Below are 6,054 nucleotides of genomic sequence, written 5' to 3' on the forward strand. Positions count from 1 at the left end.
CTCTGAGGTGTCTGCCCCAGAGAGGAGAGCTGTCGAGTCTCTGAGCTCACTTCCTCTTCCTCCCAGCATTCTGCTCTATTTACTCCTCCCATCTATGTTTTAACCTATCAGGGCAAGCAGCTTCTTTATTTAATTAACCAATGACCTTCCTCCATCAAGCATGTGCGTGTGTGAGTGCCTGTGCCAGCGGAGTCCAGGAGAGGGTGTTAGATCTCCTGGAACTGAAATTACAAAGGGCTGTGAGCCACCTGCTGTGGGTACTGGGTACTGAACCCAGTCCCTCTCCAAGAGCAAGCAGTTTATGCTCTTACCACTGCAGCCATCCTCCCAGCCCCATGACAGGGGCTGACAGACAACACACACACACCCTAGCACCTTCACGTACTGTTTTTCTTGAGTTTATTTTCTAAAATAATTTTGAATTTACAGGAAAAAAACAATGGAATTAGCCAGTAATTCCCTTTTGCCTTTTGCCTCTGTCCACTCTCTCATCTTCTCCTTTATTTTTGGCTTGCATCCGTGTGGGTTCATAGGTTGCTGATGATGAGCCTCCATGATCACATGACTTTAAGCGCAGTTAATCTCAGTTCCCAGCGGGATTCACTCTTATCATGCTTAGCACTGTTCAGGTCTGTGGGTTTGGCAGACATAAAATGCCATATAATTACCATCACACTGGTTTCCTGCCTCTAAAAAAGTCTAGTTTTGAATAAAGTAAGTTTAACATTAAGCAAAATAATGGGGTGATTTTGATCTAAAAAGTACTTTAGGTAAATGTCCCCTTGTAGCAGCAGTTGGCTTCATTTATTCAATATAAGATTAAGTTCTGGTAGCACAGGTTGAGTAAGACACTATTCCTATGCTGTAGGAACTGGGATATGTGTGTACCCATGACATCTGTGGCCTAGATAATCTTCACAGTAGGTTACACAAGTGAAGACTAGACAATCAGTACTCAGATAAGTTCCTTAGTGGAAATGATAAGATTAAAGAGAGAGAGAGAGAGAGAGAGAGAGAGAGAGAGAGAGAGAGAGAGAGAGAGAGAGCTCATAGAGATTGCAAGAAGGTAGATAGCCTGGTAGAAAATGAAGCCTGTCTGGGAAGAATCACACAGAATGAGAAGAGACAAGTAAATCCTTTGAGGACTGAACCCTAAGGGCCAAAGCCATGAGCACTTTCTAGAGTAAGAATAGAGCTCACCAAAGGTGAGTAGAAGGGATGGTCAGAGACATGACAGGCAGCAAGGAAACAAAGGAAATAATGGGAATGAAGAAAGAAGAGAGCTTCACAAATAATAATGCATCTGACAGTGGTGAATACAGAGGAGGTCAGACGTGGTGAAGGCTGGGGAGAGACCATTAGGTTTGGCTTCAGGAGGTTACTGACGATCCTGTTAGTGTAGCTTCAGCTGAGCGGAAGGACAGCAGCCAGGCTGCAGAGTGATGAAGAACCAATAAACAATACTGAAGTAGAGACAGCATGTGTAGATTATGCCTTCAAGGAGCAGGCTGTGAAGGGAGGAGGAAATCAAAAGTGACAGTACCACAGTGGGGGAATTGCATTTTAAGATGGGACATCTGAGGCTGTTTATCGACCATAAGAAAATGCCCAGTGTGTAAGCAGAGAAGTTGAAAATATAGCTAAGAGATGGAAAACTTGACAGAGAAATGTGTTGAGGAATGGAGGAGAGAGAGAAGGCTGGGTGTCTAGAGAAGTGGAAATAGCTTTACGTGTGTACAAGAGCCGGGCTATCGTCTTCTCACGCTGGGAGTCGGACTTGCAAGGACCCACATGGAGGGGGCAGGTGGCAAAGCCTGGAAATGGCATCCATCTCTTGGATACAGACCATTCTCCCCCAAGACCGGCTTCTGGACAGTGAGAAAGAATGGCAGAAAGAGAGGGGTAGGAGAGAGAGAGAGAGAGAGAGAGAGAGAGAGAGAGAGAGAGAGAGAGAGAGAGAGAGTGCAGAGCCCTGTGTACCACATGCCACTTGAGTGGACTAGTGAGGAGGACAGGGACTTATATTCAATTCTTAGGGGAACGAAGGTAAAGCATTCTTATGACCTACAGACGCCCTCACCCACACCTGCGCTGATGTCCATATACAAGGGTTAGAAGCTGGGATCTGCATGTAATCCAGAGATTCATCCTTTTCTTTCTAGTTTTAGCATCTCGGTTTTCTTTACACACGAAGAGATTCTACTGTGTATCTGTACCACATTTTCCCATGCAGTCAAATGCTGCTGATGGATGTCTAGGCTGCCTCCATTTCCATGCTCCTGCGTCGAGAGCAGGAAGGAGATGGACATACACACGACTCTGCAGCGTGTGTACCCAAGAGTATCACAGCTGATCGATGTGGCGCCTCTAATTTTAGTTTGTTGTTGAGACATCCATGATGATTTCCATAGTGACTGCAGCACTTACCACACACACCAGAAGCCAAAAACGCTTCCTCTCCCTGTGTCTCTGCCCAGCATTTGTCGTAGTTCGTGTGTTTAACGGTAATCTTCCTGACCAGCTTGAGCTGAAATCTTAAAAGCAGTCCTAATTTCACTAGAAACTAAAGACACTTGACACCTTTTAGAAGTATTTATTGCCAATTTGTGTTTTCTTCTTTCAGGAAGCATCAGAGGCGGTACTACCAAAATGATGTATGTTAAGGCCATAATGAAACATGGTTCTTACTAGGCCAGTGGTTCTCAACCTTCCTAAATCTGTGACCCTTTAATACAGGTGACTGCCAACCATAAAATCATTTCATTACTACTTCATAACTGGAATTTTGCTACTATTATTAGTTGTAATGTAAATGCCTGTGTTTTTCAATTGTGTTAGGCGACCCTTGTGAAAGGGTCTTTCAGCCCCCCCCAAAGAAGTCAGAACCCCCAGGTTGAGAATCACTGTCCTATGCTTATTTTTTAAATTTTTCTTGACAAATGAAACAGTGTTTTTTAAAATAGTCAGAGAACTAAGAATAAGAGAAACTTCGGGCTCAACAGTAAAGGACATAACACAGTGACCTCAGCTTTGGGGGTGGAGAGACGGCTTGGTGATTAAGAGCTCTTGCTGCTCTCACAGGGAAACTGGGCTCTGCTCCCAGCACCAACTGTCATTAAGTCCATTTCCAGGAGATCTGACACCATTTTCTGGCTCCCTGCAGTACTCAGCATGCACATATACATATACACATACATATTTGCAGATAAGTACCCACACACATAAATACAAATAAACTTTCAAATAACCTCAGTTGTAAGCATTATCCAGTGGTGTCAGCTCCAGAATCAACACCAGGTCAGTACGCAGCCTTGTCAGGCATCAAAAGTCTGTTCAGTGGTGACCTCCAGGCAGTAGGACACTGTCGGACAAAATGTAGCCAGGTGGTATTTTTTAACCTGCCTTCCCAGGGATTGTTTTAATTACTGTCATCTTTGCTGTTCCCTTTAACATCCTCAACATCATTATCTTCATCCTTCCCACAGTAAACACAGAGATGAGCTGGGGCGGAAGAACCACAAGACACAGCTGTATTTTGTAAGTACGTCACACGTACAAGCACATAGAAAGAAGGAAGGAAGAAAGATTGAAAGACATGACTTTCAAATACAAGAGCCAGGTTCCTGGTGGGGAATTACAGTATTCAATCAAAAACCTTTGACCCATATCCAAATAATTAAAACCTGATAGAAAAAAAAAAAACCCTAGTATCCCTGGATAAGTGGTGTAGTGTGGAAAGAGTAGACACTATAGGTCATAGCTAGTTAGATCTCAGCCCAGAGTGTCCGAGGAGCTTTAGCTAGCTGGTGCAAGCCGACTGAGAAAGAGGACTGCAGTAGGCTGGGTGCAGCGGAGAAGTAAAGACACACAACCCCAGAAGAAGCCTTGACCCCAATTGAAAGGACTCTAGGTTCCCACAGTCTTTGTCCTTCATGGCACAGCCCTGAAGCATGAACTCAGCCTTGAGGTCACAGAGAATTAAATTACTTTTACTTGCTGAGGAAGCCTGTTTGATACTAGAGACACCATTATTTTCCCTTCCTGTCCACTTCTCTTGAGCAGTCCAGGGAACCGCCCACCCTCGCCCCCAGCTCTCGAGTAATTCTTATACAGAGTAAAATCCTTTCTTCTGAAATGCTGCAGAAGCACCTTGGGAAAAGATACCTTGTGGCCTGAGGCAATCCCTAGCAGGTGGGAGAGAAATCATGGGAAAGTGTGTGTCTAGTAGGCTTATTTGCTTTGTAATCATCAATATAATCAAGGCCAACTCTGAGGAAGAAATTTAAAGAGTGGACAGAGTCAGAGTCCTGTAAGAACACACGAGGAGATAACTAGAGCCTCCTAAAGGGACCACAGAGCAGCCCAGAGAAGGAAGCTAAAGCTGGAAAACACATCTGCACAGTCATCTGGATTTCTCCTCCCTTCAGCACGCAGCTATCTGGGAACAAGGGCTGAGAAGCAGACAGCCACATGGATCCCAAAAAAGGGATAGTATAGAAAACTCAGCAGAAGGTCTAGGATTAAAATCCTGGCATGATCATGACAAAAGAATGGGCAAGGTGATACTCCGTAGCTCAGAAAACAATCTGTGACGGCAGTCACAGGGAGTGGAACAGGAGGTTCGTTTTGTGATAGAAAAAAGAAAAGCAAGTAGGCTGGAGGGACAGGGACTTTGGTTGGGCAATGGTGAGGTTGTGCATAACATTTAAGATATGGGTCAGTCCTAGCCTGGAGCTGTGGCTCAGTGGAATATTGCTTACTGACATGCACAAAGCCCCACCATTTGATCCTCAACACTGCATAAACTGGGCAAAGTAGCACACATCTATAATCCCAGCATTCGGGGGATCAACTCAAGGTCATTATTGCAGCAAGTCTGAGAACGGAGTGACACACATAAAAACCTGTATGAAACTTCAAAGAAAACTCCTGTGAGATTTACAAGGACCAAGAATGCTATGTCAGGGAGCACGATCAAGCTCAGAAACTAGCAACCTGATGTATATGGTCTGATGGCCATAACTAAAGTACACTGACATCGGTTATAGATGGAGCATACAGCTGCTTTGGTTTCCTGATTACTATCACACTTCAGATGCTCAGGGAGACTTCAGAGAAGTAAGATGCAGTGATACTTCATTTGTATTTTAATAAATAAAGCTTGCCTGAAGATCAGAGAGTAAAACAACCCCACTAGTCAGCCTTATAGATGAGGCAGGGGTGGCACACACTTTTAATCCCAGTAGCCTCACTGGTTTGCCATAGAAACCAGGTGGTATTGTTGCATGCCTTTAATCCCAGACTTAGAGAGGAATATAAAATGGGAGGAGACAGCTCTCAGACACAGCCTCATTCTGAGATTTTTGGAGGCAAAAATCACCATTTCAGACTAAGGTAGAGGTAAGAGCCAGTGGTTGACTGTTTTGCTTTTCTGACAGCCAGGTTGAACCCCAGTATCTGTCCCTGGATTTTTATTAATCGTGCTACAGGGGATATAATTTATTCTTTTCCATCTTTGTGTCTTTTCTTGCAGAAATGTTCTCTGGGTGGCCTTGAGCCAACCCAATGCTTTCTTGTTTATCACTTGTAGGTCTCAAAACTAACTGTGAAATGTGAGAGAACTGGAACATCCTGGGATACAGAGGAAATGGACATCAAAGCTTGGGTTCTGTTGCAGCCTCTTTAGAAACAGTATTTGACACCAGTGAATCCCATCATTCTCCGGGAAAACACAAAGAGAGTAGACTGCCTTCTGCATCCCTTTGGCTGCAATGCATGTGTCCTTGGAAGTGAGTCCATCCACTGTAAGCCAGACTTCCAGGGCCTTGGGAGATGGACTCAGTGCATCCCAGGCTTCTGAGGCTCCCTGCTGCATACCCGCAAGTAATAAGTCCACTTCAGTTACTAGAGTGCAAGAGTGTTCTGTCTCCCTAGACAAAGATAAGTTGATAGGCAGTGATGGAGAGCCTTCTACACATTCTTCACTGTCTTCTTCCAAATGTCAGGAGCGGGAATTACATGCTCTGACCCTCTGCTGTATCGATCTAAGCACAG

Source organism: Microtus ochrogaster (genome assembly GCF_000317375.1).
Source record: "Microtus ochrogaster isolate Prairie Vole_2 chromosome 14 unlocalized genomic scaffold, MicOch1.0 chr14_random_3, whole genome shotgun sequence".
Classification (NCBI taxonomy): Eukaryota; Metazoa; Chordata; class Mammalia; order Rodentia; family Cricetidae; genus Microtus; species Microtus ochrogaster.